Raw genomic sequence first — 12,340 nt, forward strand, 5'->3', positions numbered from 1 at the left:
TTTGCCACTGTTTTTCATCTGGCGCAATCCTCGTGCTTCTGTGAAAACAACACTGTACTGCCTTTGAATCTGCCTATTCAGCTGGGTACTTTTCAGGTCCGACTCAAATGCTTGTCTGGCCAATGCGCGCAATACCCTTCCATCACATGCATTACGTTCTCATAAAAGTCACACCGCCATTGTTCACGTTGCCTCCCACTTATGCTTGCTCGAATTCCACTGCAAAGCTTCCCAGATATTGAATAACACTCATTGCCATCGTAATATGGCCACTCTGTTTACTGAGGCCAGCCTTGGCTGGGCCATGGGAGCCCCTTGTCTCTGTCATCCACACTGACGAATTTTATTGGCTGCTGGTCTTCAATATGTAAATTTACAAAGTACAGGCATTTTTGTCATCTTTTGCCAACGCTATGGATAGGAAATGTTTTCTATGGTGTTGCGGGAAAGGTTTTCCTATGCAGAAATGGAGGGGCTTTTTGTTGCCTTTGGGACGATAGACGCTTTCACACCCTAAGTGAGATGGGTGGCAGCTTCTTCCACCTGCCTGGGCTGCCCTTTGTGCTATTAAGACTATACTTTCAGGGATCATTTCTATAGTTCTTAACTGAGGAAATGTGTTCGAAAGTGTCTGGTCTTCGCTAACCACGAGGAAGAGTTGAAGTGTTCTCTTCTGAGCGTGAAGCAAGTGGACAGTGTTGCATTTATGCAGCTGCTGTCTGCTATTGATGACCGTTCCTCTCTCCCTTTCAGGAGGGTTGGAGGAAGGGAACACAAACTGAGTGGTTAGCTGCTTATTATTCTGGTGAAAAATAGAGACAGCTCCCCTGTTCTTAGGGTTGCTTGGTGTCTGTGCTGTCGATTATGTGGGTTCTGATTTGTTAGCTGTGCAAATCTCCACATGGACCAAACACCTTGCGTCGCCCCGGTAAACACAATTGGCCATGGGCCCTTTTGTGCGCTGCCCTGGGGGACCCAAGCGACAAGTTCCGGCTGTTGCATGCTGGCCTACTTCCATTTCACAAAGGTTAAGCCATTCTGATTTGCCACTGTTTTCCATCTGGCGCAATCCTCGTGCTTCTGTGAAAACAACACTGTACTGCCTTTGAATCTGCCTATTCAGCTGGGTACTTTTCAGGTCCGACTCAAATGCTTGTCTGGCCAATGCGCGCAATACCCTTCCATCACATGCATTACGTTCTCATAAAAGTCACACCGCCATTGTTCACGTTGCCTCCCACTTATGCTTGCTCGAATTCCACTGCAAAGCTTCCCAGATATTGAATAACACTCATTGCCATCGTAATATGGCCACTCTGTTTACTGAGGCCAGCCTTGGCTGGGCCATGGGAGCCCCTTGTCTCTGTCATCCACACTGACGAATTTTATTGGCTGCTGGTCTTCAATATGTAAATTTACAAAGTACAGGCATTTTTGTCATCTTTTGCCAACGCTATGGATAGGAAATGTTTTCTATGGTGTTGCGGGAAAGGTTTTCCTATGCAGAAATGGAGGGGCTTTTTGTTGCCTTTGGGACGATAGACGCTTTCCCACCCTAAGTGAGATGGGTGGCAGCTTCTTCCACCTGCCTGGGCTGCCCTTTGTGCTATTAAGACTATACTTTCAGGGATCATTTCTATAGTTCTTAACTGAGGAAATGTGTTCGAAAGTGTCTGGTCTTCGCTAACCACGAGGAAGAGTTGAAGTGTTCTCTTCTGAGCGTGAAGCAAGTGAACAGTGTTGCATTTATGCAGCTGCTGTCTGCTATTGATGACCGTTCCTCTCTCCCTTTCAGGAGGGTTGGAGGAAGGGAACACAAACTGAGTGGTTAGCTGCTTATTATTCTGGTGAAAAATAGAGACAGCTCCCCTGTTCTTAGGGTTGCTTGGTGTCTGTGCTGTCGATTATGTGGGTTCTGATTTGTTAGCTGTGCAAATCTCCACATGGACCAAACACCTTGCGTCGCCCCGGTAAACACAATTGGCCGTGGGCCCTTTTGTGCGCTGCCCTGGGGGACCCAAGCGACAAGTTCCGGCTGTTGCATGCTGGCCTACTTCCATTTCACAAAGGTTAAGCCATTCTGATTTGCCACTGTTTTCCATCTGGCGCAATCCTCGTGCTTCTGTGAAAACAACACTGTACTGCCCCTTTGGGGGATTTGAATCTGCCTATTCAGCTGGGTACTTTTCAGGTCCGACTCAAATGCTTGTCTGGCCAATGCGCGCAATACCCTTCCATCACATGCATTACGTTCTCATAAAAGTCACACCGCCATTGTTCACGTTGCCTCCCACTTATGCTTGCTCGAATTCCACTGCAAAGCTTCCCAGATATTGAATAACACTCATTGCCATCGTAATATGGCCACTCTGTTTACTGAGGCCAGCCTTGGCTGGGCCATGGGAGCCCCTTGTCTCTGTCATCCACACTGACGAATTTTATTGGCTGCTGGTCTTCAATATGTAAATTTACAAAGTACAGGCATTTTTGTCATCTTTTGCCAACGCTATGGATAGGAAATGTTTTCTATGGTGTTGCGGGAAAGGTTTTCCTATGCAGAAATGGAGGGGCTTTTTGTTGCATTTGGGACGATAGACGCTTTCCCACCCTAAGTGAGATGGGTGGCAGCTTCTTCCACCTGCCTGGGCTGCCCTTTGTGCTATTAAGACTATACTTTCAGGAATCATTTCTATAGTTCTTAACTGAGGAAATGTGTTCGAAAGTGTCTGGTCTTCGCTAACCACGAGGAAGAGTTGAAGTGTTCTCTTCTGAGCGTGAAGCAAGTGGACAGTGTTGCATTTATGCAGCTGCTGTCTGCTATTGATGACCGTTCCTCTCTCCCTTTCAGGAGGGTTGGAGGAAGGGAACACAAACTGAGTGGTTAGCTGCTTATTATTCTGGTGAAAAATAGAGACAGCTCCCCTGTTCTTAGGGTTGCTTGGTGTCTGTGCTGTCGATTATGTGGGTTCTGATTTGTTAGCTGTGCAAATCTCCACATGGACCAAACACCTTGCGTCGCCCCGGTAAACACAATTGCCGTGGGCCCTTTTGTGCGCTGCCCTGGGGGACCCAAGCGACAAGTTCCGGCTGTTGCATGCTGGCCTACTTCCATTTCACAAAGGTTAAACCATTCTGATTTGCCACTGTTTTTCATCTGGCGCAATCCTCGTGCTTCTGTGAAAACAACACTGTACTGCCTTTGAATCTGCCTATTCAGCTGGGTACTTTTCAGGTCCGACTCAAATGCTTGTCTGGCCAATGCGCGCAATACCCTTCCATCACATGCATTACGTTCTCATAAAAGTCACACCGCCATTGTTCACGTTGCCTCCCACTTATGCTTGCTCGAATTCCACTGCAAAGCTTCCCAGATATTGAATAACACTCATTGCCATCGTAATATGGCCACTCTGTTTACTGAGGCCAGCCTTGGCTGGGCCATGGGAGCCCCTTGTCTCTGTCATCCACACTGACGAATTTTATTGGCTGCTGGTCTTCAATATGTAAATTTACAAAGTACAGGCATTTTTGTCATCTTTTGCCAACGCTATGGATAGGAAATGTTTTCTATGGTGTTGCGGGAAAGGTTTTCCTATGCAGAAATGGAGGGGCTTTTTGTTGCCTTTGGGACGATAGACGCTTTCACACCCTAAGTGAGATGGGTGGCAGCTTCTTCCACCTGCCTGGGCTGCCCTTTGTGCTATTAAGACTATACTTTCAGGGATCATTTCTATAGTTCTTAACTGAGGAAATGTGTTCGAAAGTGTCTGGTCTTCGCTAACCACGAGGAAGAGTTGAAGTGTTCTCTTCTGAGCGTGAAGCAAGTGGACAGTGTTGCATTTATGCAGCTGCTGTCTGCTATTGATGACCGTTCCTCTCTCCCTTTCAGGAGGGTTGGAGGAAGGGAACACAAACTGAGTGGTTAGCTGCTTATTATTCTGGTGAAAAATAGAGACAGCTCCCCTGTTCTTAGGGTTGCTTGGTGTCTGTGCTGTCGATTATGTGGGTTCTGATTTGTTAGCTGTGCAAATCTCCACATGGACCAAACACCTTGCGTCGCCCCGGTAAACACAATTGGCCATGGGCCCTTTTGTGCGCTGCCCTGGGGGACCCAAGCGACAAGTTCCGGCTGTTGCATGCTGGCCTACTTCCATTTCACAAAGGTTAAGCCATTCTGATTTGCCACTGTTTTCCATCTGGCGCAATCCTCGTGCTTCTGTGAAAACAACACTGTACTGCCTTTGAATCTGCCTATTCAGCTGGGTACTTTTCAGGTCCGACTCAAATGCTTGTCTGGCCAATGCGCGCAATACCCTTCCATCACATGCATTACGTTCTCATAAAAGTCACACCGCCATTGTTCACGTTGCCTCCCACTTATGCTTGCTCGAATTCCACTGCAAAGCTTCCCAGATATTGAATAACACTCATTGCCATCGTAATATGGCCACTCTGTTTACTGAGGCCAGCCTTGGCTGGGCCATGGGAGCCCCTTGTCTCTGTCATCCACACTGACGAATTTTATTGGCTGCTGGTCTTCAATATGTAAATTTACAAAGTACAGGCATTTTTGTCATCTTTTGCCAACGCTATGGATAGGAAATGTTTTCTATGGTGTTGCGGGAAAGGTTTTCCTATGCAGAAATGGAGGGACTTTTTGTTGCATTTGGGACGATAGACGCTTTCCCACCCTAAGTGAGATTGGTGGCAGCTTCTTCCACCTGCCTGGGCTGCCCTTTGTGCTATTAAGACTATACTTTCAGGGATCATTTCTATAGTTCTTAACTGAGGAAATGTGTTCGAAAGTGTCTGGTCTTCGCTAACCACGAGGAAGAGTTGAAGTGTTCTCTTCTGAGCGTGAAGCAAGTGGACAGTGTTGCATTTATGCAGCTGCTGTCTGCTATTGATGACCGTTCCTCTCTCCCTTTCAGGAGGGTTGGAGGAAGGGAACACAAACTGAGTGGTTAGCTGCTTATTATTCTGGTGAAAAATAGAGACAGCTCCCCTGTTCTTAGGGTTGCTTGGTGTCTGTGCTGTCGATTATGTGGGTTCTGATTTGTTAGCTGTGCAAATCTCCACATGGACCAAACACCTTGCGTCGCCCCGGTAAACACAATTGCCGTGGGCCCTTTTGTGCGCTGCCCTGGGGGACCCAAGCGACAAGTTCCGGCTGTTGCATGCTGGCCTACTTCCATTTCACAAAGGTTAAGCCATTCTGATTTGCCACTGTTTTTCATCTGGCGCAATCCTCGTGCTTCTGTGAAAACAACACTGTACTGCCTTTGAATCTGCCTATTCAGCTGGGTACTTTTCAGGTCCGACTCAAATGCTTGTCTGGCCAATGCGCGCAATACCCTTCCATCACATGCATTACGTTCTCATAAAAGTCACACCGCCATTGTTCACGTTGCCTCCCACTTATGCTTGCTCGAATTCCACTGCAAAGCTTCCCAGATATTGAATAACACTCATTGCCATCGTAATATGGCCACTCTGTTTACTGAGGCCAGCCTTGGCTGGGCCATGGGAGCCCCTTGTCTCTGTCATCCACACTGACGAATTTTATTGGCTGCTGGTCTTCAATATGTAAATTTACAAAGTACAGGCATTTTTGTCATCTTTTGCCAACGCTATGGATAGGAAATGTTTTCTATGGTGTTGCGGGAAAGGTTTTCCTATGCAGAAATGGAGGGGCTTTTTGTTGCATTTGGGACGATAGACGCTTTCCCACCCTAAGTGAGATTGGTGGCAGCTTCTTCCACCTGCCTGGGCTGCCCTTTGTGCTATTAAGACTATACTTTCAGGGATCATTTCTATAGTTCTTAACTGAGGAAATGTGTTCGAAAGTGTCTGGTCTTCGCTAACCACGAGGAAGAGTTGAAGTGTTCTCTTCTGAGCGTGAAGCAAGTGGACAGTGTTGCATTTATGCAGCTGCTGTCTGCTATTGATGACCGTTCCTCTCTCCCTTTCAGGAGGGTTGGAGGAAGGGAACACAAACTGAGTGGTTAGCTGCTTATTATTCTGGTGAAAAATAGAGACAGCTCCCCTGTTCTTAGGGTTGCTTGGTGTCTGTGCTGTCGATTATGTGGGTTCTGATTTGTTAGCTGTGCAAATCTCCACATGGACCAAACACCTTGCGTCGCCCCGGTAAACACAATTGCCGTGGGCCCTTTTGTGCGCTGCCCTGGGGGACCCAAGCGACAAGTTCCGGCTGTTGCATGCTGGCCTACTTCCATTTCACAAAGGTTAAGCCATTCTGATTTGCCACTGTTTTTCATCTGGCGCAATCCTCGTGCTTCTGTGAAAACAACACTGTACTGCCTTTGAATCTGCCTATTCAGCTGGGTACTTTTCAGGTCCGACTCAAATGCTTGTCTGGCCAATGCGCGCAATACCCTTCCATCACATGCATTACGTTCTCATAAAAGTCACACCGCCATTGTTCACGTTGCCTCCCACTTATGCTTGCTCGAATTCCACTGCAAAGCTTCCCAGATATTGAATAACACTCATTGCCATCGTAATATGGCCACTCTGTTTACTGAGGCCAGCCTTGGCTGGGCCATGGGAGCCCCTTGTCTCTGTCATCCACACTGACGAATTTTATTGGCTGCTGGTCTTCAATATGTAAATTTACAAAGTACAGGCATTTTTGTCATCTTTTGCCAACGCTATGGATAGGAAATGTTTTCTATGGTGTTGCGGGAAAGGTTTTCCTATGCAGAAATGGAGGGGCTTTTTGTTGCCTTTGGGACGATAGACGCTTTCACACCCTAAGTGAGATGGGTGGCAGCTTCTTCCACCTGCCTGGGCTGCCCTTTGTGCTATTAAGACTATACTTTCAGGGATCATTTCTATAGTTCTTAACTGAGGAAATGTGTTCGAAAGTGTCTGGTCTTCGCTAACCACGAGGAAGAGTTGAAGTGTTCTCTTCTGAGCGTGAAGCAAGTGGACAGTGTTGCATTTATGCAGCTGCTGTCTGCTATTGATGACCGTTCCTCTCTCCCTTTCAGGAGGGTTGGAGGAAGGGAACACAAACTGAGTGGTTAGCTGCTTATTATTCTGGTGAAAAATAGAGACAGCTCCCCTGTTCTTAGGGTTGCTTGGTGTCTGTGCTGTCGATTATGTGGGTTCTGATTTGTTAGCTGTGCAAATCTCCACATGGACCAAACACCTTGCGTCGCCCCGGTAAACACAATTGGCCATGGGCCCTTTTGTGCGCTGCCCTGGGGGACCCAAGCGACAAGTTCCGGCTGTTGCATGCTGGCCTACTTCCATTTCACAAAGGTTAAGCCATTCTGATTTGCCACTGTTTTCCATCTGGCGCAATCCTCGTGCTTCTGTGAAAACAACACTGTACTGCCTTTGAATCTGCCTATTCAGCTGGGTACTTTTCAGGTCCGACTCAAATGCTTGTCTGGCCAATGCGCGCAATACCCTTCCATCACATGCATTACGTTCTCATAAAAGTCACACCGCCATTGTTCACGTTGCCTCCCACTTATGCTTGCTCGAATTCCACTGCAAAGCTTCCCAGATATTGAATAACACTCATTGCCATCGTAATATGGCCACTCTGTTTACTGAGGCCAGCCTTGGCTGGGCCATGGGAGCCCCTTGTCTCTGTCATCCACACTGACGAATTTTATTGGCTGCTGGTCTTCAATATGTAAATTTACAAAGTACAGGCATTTTTGTCATCTTTTGCCAACGCTATGGATAGGAAATGTTTTCTATGGTGTTGCGGGAAAGGTTTTCCTATGCAGAAATGGAGGGGCTTTTTGTTGCCTTTGGGACGATAGACGCTTTCCCACCCTAAGTGAGATGGGTGGCAGCTTCTTCCACCTGCCTGGGCTGCCCTTTGTGCTATTAAGACTATACTTTCAGGGATCATTTCTATAGTTCTTAACTGAGGAAATGTGTTCGAAAGTGTCTGGTCTTCGCTAACCACGAGGAAGAGTTGAAGTGTTCTCTTCTGAGCGTGAAGCAAGTGAACAGTGTTGCATTTATGCAGCTGCTGTCTGCTATTGATGACCGTTCCTCTCTCCCTTTCAGGAGGGTTGGAGGAAGGGAACACAAACTGAGTGGTTAGCTGCTTATTATTCTGGTGAAAAATAGAGACAGCTCCCCTGTTCTTAGGGTTGCTTGGTGTCTGTGCTGTCGATTATGTGGGTTCTGATTTGTTAGCTGTGCAAATCTCCACATGGACCAAACACCTTGCGTCGCCCCGGTAAACACAATTGGCCGTGGGCCCTTTTGTGCGCTGCCCTGGGGGACCCAAGCGACAAGTTCCGGCTGTTGCATGCTGGCCTACTTCCATTTCACAAAGGTTAAGCCATTCTGATTTGCCACTGTTTTCCATCTGGCGCAATCCTCGTGCTTCTGTGAAAACAACACTGTACTGCCCCTTTGGGGGATTTGAATCTGCCTATTCAGCTGGGTACTTTTCAGGTCCGACTCAAATGCTTGTCTGGCCAATGCGCGCAATACCCTTCCATCACATGCATTACGTTCTCATAAAAGTCACACCGCCATTGTTCACGTTGCCTCCCACTTATGCTTGCTCGAATTCCACTGCAAAGCTTCCCAGATATTGAATAACACTCATTGCCATCGTAATATGGCCACTCTGTTTACTGAGGCCAGCCTTGGCTGGGCCATGGGAGCCCCTTGTCTCTGTCATCCACACTGACGAATTTTATTGGCTGCTGGTCTTCAATATGTAAATTTACAAAGTACAGGCATTTTTGTCATCTTTTGCCAACGCTATGGATAGGAAATGTTTTCTATGGTGTTGCGGGAAAGGTTTTCCTATGCAGAAATGGAGGGGCTTTTTGTTGCATTTGGGACGATAGACGCTTTCCCACCCTAAGTGAGATTGGTGGCAGCTTCTTCCACCTGCCTGGGCTGCCCTTTGTGCTATTAAGACTATACTTTCAGGGATCATTTCTATAGTTCTTAACTGAGGAAATGTGTTCGAAAGTGTCTGGTCTTCGCTAACCACGAGGAAGAGTTGAAGTGTTCTCTTCTGAGCGTGAAGCAAGTGGACAGTGTTGCATTTATGCAGCTGCTGTCTGCTATTGATGACCGTTCCTCTCTCCCTTTCAGGAGGGTTGGAGGAAGGGAACACAAACTGAGTGGTTAGCTGCTTATTATTCTGGTGAAAAATAGAGACAGCTCCCCTGTTCTTAGGGTTGCTTGGTGTCTGTGCTGTCGATTATGTGGGTTCTGATTTGTTAGCTGTGCAAATCTCCACATGGACCAAACACCTTGCGTCGCCCCGGTAAACACAATTGCCGTGGGCCCTTTTGTGCGCTGCCCTGGGGGACCCAAGCGACAAGTTCCGGCTGTTGCATGCTGGCCTACTTCCATTTCACAAAGGTTAAGCCATTCTGATTTGCCACTGTTTTTCATCTGGCGCAATCCTCGTGCTTCTGTGAAAACAACACTGTACTGCCTTTGAATCTGCCTATTCAGCTGGGTACTTTTCAGGTCCGACTCAAATGCTTGTCTGGCCAATGCGCGCAATACCCTTCCATCACATGCATTACGTTCTCATAAAAGTCACACCGCCATTGTTCACGTTGCCTCCCACTTATGCTTGCTCGAATTCCACTGCAAAGCTTCCCAGATATTGAATAACACTCATTGCCATCGTAATATGGCCACTCTGTTTACTGAGGCCAGCCTTGGCTGGGCCATGGGAGCCCCTTGTCTCTGTCATCCACACTGACGAATTTTATTGGCTGCTGGTCTTCAATATGTAAATTTACAAAGTACAGGCATTTTTGTCATCTTTTGCCAACGCTATGGATAGGAAATGTTTTCTATGGTGTTGCGGGAAAGGTTTTCCTATGCAGAAATGGAGGGGCTTTTTGTTGCCTTTGGGACGATAGACGCTTTCACACCCTAAGTGAGATGGGTGGCAGCTTCTTCCACCTGCCTGGGCTGCCCTTTGTGCTATTAAGACTATACTTTCAGGGATCATTTCTATAGTTCTTAACTGAGGAAATGTGTTCGAAAGTGTCTGGTCTTCGCTAACCACGAGGAAGAGTTGAAGTGTTCTCTTCTGAGCGTGAAGCAAGTGGACAGTGTTGCATTTATGCAGCTGCTGTCTGCTATTGATGACCGTTCCTCTCTCCCTTTCAGGAGGGTTGGAGGAAGGGAACACAAACTGAGTGGTTAGCTGCTTATTATTCTGGTGAAAAATAGAGACAGCTCCCCTGTTCTTAGGGTTGCTTGGTGTCTGTGCTGTCGATTATGTGGGTTCTGATTTGTTAGCTGTGCAAATCTCCACATGGACCAAACACCTTGCGTCGCCCCGGTAAACACAATTGGCCATGGGCCCTTTTGTGCGCTGCCCTGGGGGACCCAAGCGACAAGTTCCGGCTGTTGCATGCTGGCCTACTTCCATTTCACAAAGGTTAAGCCATTCTGATTTGCCACTGTTTTCCATCTGGCGCAATCCTCGTGCTTCTGTGAAAACAACACTGTACTGCCTTTGAATCTGCCTATTCAGCTGGGTACTTTTCAGGTCCGACTCAAATGCTTGTCTGGCCAATGCGCGCAATACCCTTCCATCACATGCATTACGTTCTCATAAAAGTCACACCGCCATTGTTCACGTTGCCTCCCACTTATGCTTGCTCGAATTCCACTGCAAAGCTTCCCAGATATTGAATAACACTCATTGCCATCGTAATATGGCCACTCTGTTTACTGAGGCCAGCCTTGGCTGGGCCATGGGAGCCCCTTGTCTCTGTCATCCACACTGACGAATTTTATTGGCTGCTGGTCTTCAATATGTAAATTTACAAAGTACAGGCATTTTTGTCATCTTTTGCCAACGCTATGGATAGGAAATGTTTTCTATGGTGTTGCGGGAAAGGTTTTCCTATGCAGAAATGGAGGGGCTTTTTGTTGCCTTTGGGACGATAGACGCTTTCCCACCCTAAGTGAGATGGGTGGCAGCTTCTTCCACCTGCCTGGGCTGCCCTTTGTGCTATTAAGACTATACTTTCAGGGATCATTTCTATAGTTCTTAACTGAGGAAATGTGTTCGAAAGTGTCTGGTCTTCGCTAACCACGAGGAAGAGTTGAAGTGTTCTCTTCTGAGCGTGAAGCAAGTGAACAGTGTTGCATTTATGCAGCTGCTGTCTGCTATTGATGACCGTTCCTCTCTCCCTTTCAGGAGGGTTGGAGGAAGGGAACACAAACTGAGTGGTTAGCTGCTTATTATTCTGGTGAAAAATAGAGACAGCTCCCCTGTTCTTAGGGTTGCTTGGTGTCTGTGCTGTCGATTATGTGGGTTCTGATTTGTTAGCTGTGCAAATCTCCACATGGACCAAACACCTTGCGTCGCCCCGGTAAACACAATTGGCCGTGGGCCCTTTTGTGCGCTGCCCTGGGGGACCCAAGCGACAAGTTCCGGCTGTTGCATGCTGGCCTACTTCCATTTCACAAAGGTTAAGCCATTCTGATTTGCCACTGTTTTCCATCTGGCGCAATCCTCGTGCTTCTGTGAAAACAACACTGTACTGCCCCTTTGGGGGATTTGAATCTGCCTATTCAGCTGGGTACTTTTCAGGTCCGACTCAAATGCTTGTCTGGCCAATGCGCGCAATACCCTTCCATCACATGCATTACGTTCTCATAAAAGTCACACCGCCATTGTTCACGTTGCCTCCCACTTATGCTTGCTCGAATTCCACTGCAAAGCTTCCCAGATATTGAATAACACTCATTGCCATCGTAATATGGCCACTCTGTTTACTGAGGCCAGCCTTGGCTGGGCCATGGGAGCCCCTTGTCTCTGTCATCCACACTGACGAATTTTATTGGCTGCTGGTCTTCAATATGTAAATTTACAAAGTACAGGCATTTTTGTCATCTTTTGCCAACGCTATGGATAGGAAATGTTTTCTATGGTGTTGCGGGAAAGGTTTTCCTATGCAGAAATGGAGGGGCTTTTTGTTGCCTTTGGGACGATAGACGCTTTCCCACCCTAAGTGAGATGGGTGGCAGCTTCTTCCACCTGCCTGGGCTGCCCTTTGTGCTATTAAGACTATACTTTCAGGGATCATTTCTATAGTTCTTAACTGAGGAAATGTGTTCGAAAGTGTCTGGTCTTCGCTAACCACGAGGAAGAGTTGAAGTGTTCTCTTCTGAGCGTGAAGCAAGTGGACAGTGTTGCATTTATGCAGCTGCTGTCTGCTATTGATGACCGTTCCTCTCTCCCTTTCAGGAGGGTTGGAGGAAGGGAACACAAACTGAGTGGTTAGCTGCTTATTATTCTGGTGAAAAATAGAGACAGCTCCCCTGTTCTTAGGGTTGCTTGGTG

The 12,340-nt window shown here is 47.3% G+C and overlaps 12 non-coding genes across 12 annotated transcripts; all 12 read left to right on the forward strand.

Moving 5' to 3' along the window:
- Positions 1 to 569: 569 nt before the first annotated feature.
- On the forward strand, positions 570 to 787 carry LOC138489846 (small nucleolar RNA U3). Its single transcript, XR_011274944.1, has one exon. It is a non-coding gene; the product is annotated as a small nucleolar RNA U3 (small nucleolar RNA).
- Positions 788 to 1,611: 824 nt separating this feature from the next.
- Positions 1,612 to 1,829, forward strand: LOC138490703 (small nucleolar RNA U3). The gene has a single exon (XR_011275619.1). It is a non-coding gene; the product is annotated as a small nucleolar RNA U3 (small nucleolar RNA).
- Positions 1,830 to 2,664: 835 nt separating this feature from the next.
- LOC138490759 (small nucleolar RNA U3) lies at positions 2,665 to 2,882 on the forward strand. The gene has a single exon (XR_011275662.1). It is a non-coding gene; the product is annotated as a small nucleolar RNA U3 (small nucleolar RNA).
- Positions 2,883 to 3,705: 823 nt separating this feature from the next.
- LOC138489847 (small nucleolar RNA U3) lies at positions 3,706 to 3,923 on the forward strand. The gene has a single exon (XR_011274945.1). It is a non-coding gene; the product is annotated as a small nucleolar RNA U3 (small nucleolar RNA).
- An 824-nt stretch (positions 3,924 to 4,747) lies between these two features.
- On the forward strand, positions 4,748 to 4,965 carry LOC138489848 (small nucleolar RNA U3). The gene has a single exon (XR_011274946.1). It is a non-coding gene; the product is annotated as a small nucleolar RNA U3 (small nucleolar RNA).
- An 823-nt stretch (positions 4,966 to 5,788) lies between these two features.
- On the forward strand, positions 5,789 to 6,006 carry LOC138489849 (small nucleolar RNA U3). Its single transcript, XR_011274947.1, has one exon. It is a non-coding gene; the product is annotated as a small nucleolar RNA U3 (small nucleolar RNA).
- Positions 6,007 to 6,829: 823 nt separating this feature from the next.
- On the forward strand, positions 6,830 to 7,047 carry LOC138489850 (small nucleolar RNA U3). Its single transcript, XR_011274948.1, has one exon. It is a non-coding gene; the product is annotated as a small nucleolar RNA U3 (small nucleolar RNA).
- Positions 7,048 to 7,871: 824 nt separating this feature from the next.
- On the forward strand, positions 7,872 to 8,089 carry LOC138490704 (small nucleolar RNA U3). The gene has a single exon (XR_011275620.1). It is a non-coding gene; the product is annotated as a small nucleolar RNA U3 (small nucleolar RNA).
- An 835-nt stretch (positions 8,090 to 8,924) lies between these two features.
- On the forward strand, positions 8,925 to 9,142 carry LOC138489852 (small nucleolar RNA U3). The gene has a single exon (XR_011274950.1). It is a non-coding gene; the product is annotated as a small nucleolar RNA U3 (small nucleolar RNA).
- An 823-nt stretch (positions 9,143 to 9,965) lies between these two features.
- Positions 9,966 to 10,183, forward strand: LOC138489853 (small nucleolar RNA U3). Its single transcript, XR_011274951.1, has one exon. It is a non-coding gene; the product is annotated as a small nucleolar RNA U3 (small nucleolar RNA).
- An 824-nt stretch (positions 10,184 to 11,007) lies between these two features.
- Positions 11,008 to 11,225, forward strand: LOC138490705 (small nucleolar RNA U3). Its single transcript, XR_011275621.1, has one exon. It is a non-coding gene; the product is annotated as a small nucleolar RNA U3 (small nucleolar RNA).
- Positions 11,226 to 12,060: 835 nt separating this feature from the next.
- Positions 12,061 to 12,278, forward strand: LOC138489856 (small nucleolar RNA U3). The gene has a single exon (XR_011274952.1). It is a non-coding gene; the product is annotated as a small nucleolar RNA U3 (small nucleolar RNA).
- The last annotated feature ends 62 nt before the right edge of the window (positions 12,279 to 12,340 follow it).

This window comes from Ambystoma mexicanum, chromosome 9 (genome assembly GCF_040938575.1).
Source record: "Ambystoma mexicanum isolate Mex_15411 chromosome 9, UKY_AmexF1_1, whole genome shotgun sequence".
Taxonomy (NCBI): Eukaryota; Metazoa; Chordata; class Amphibia; order Caudata; family Ambystomatidae; genus Ambystoma; species Ambystoma mexicanum.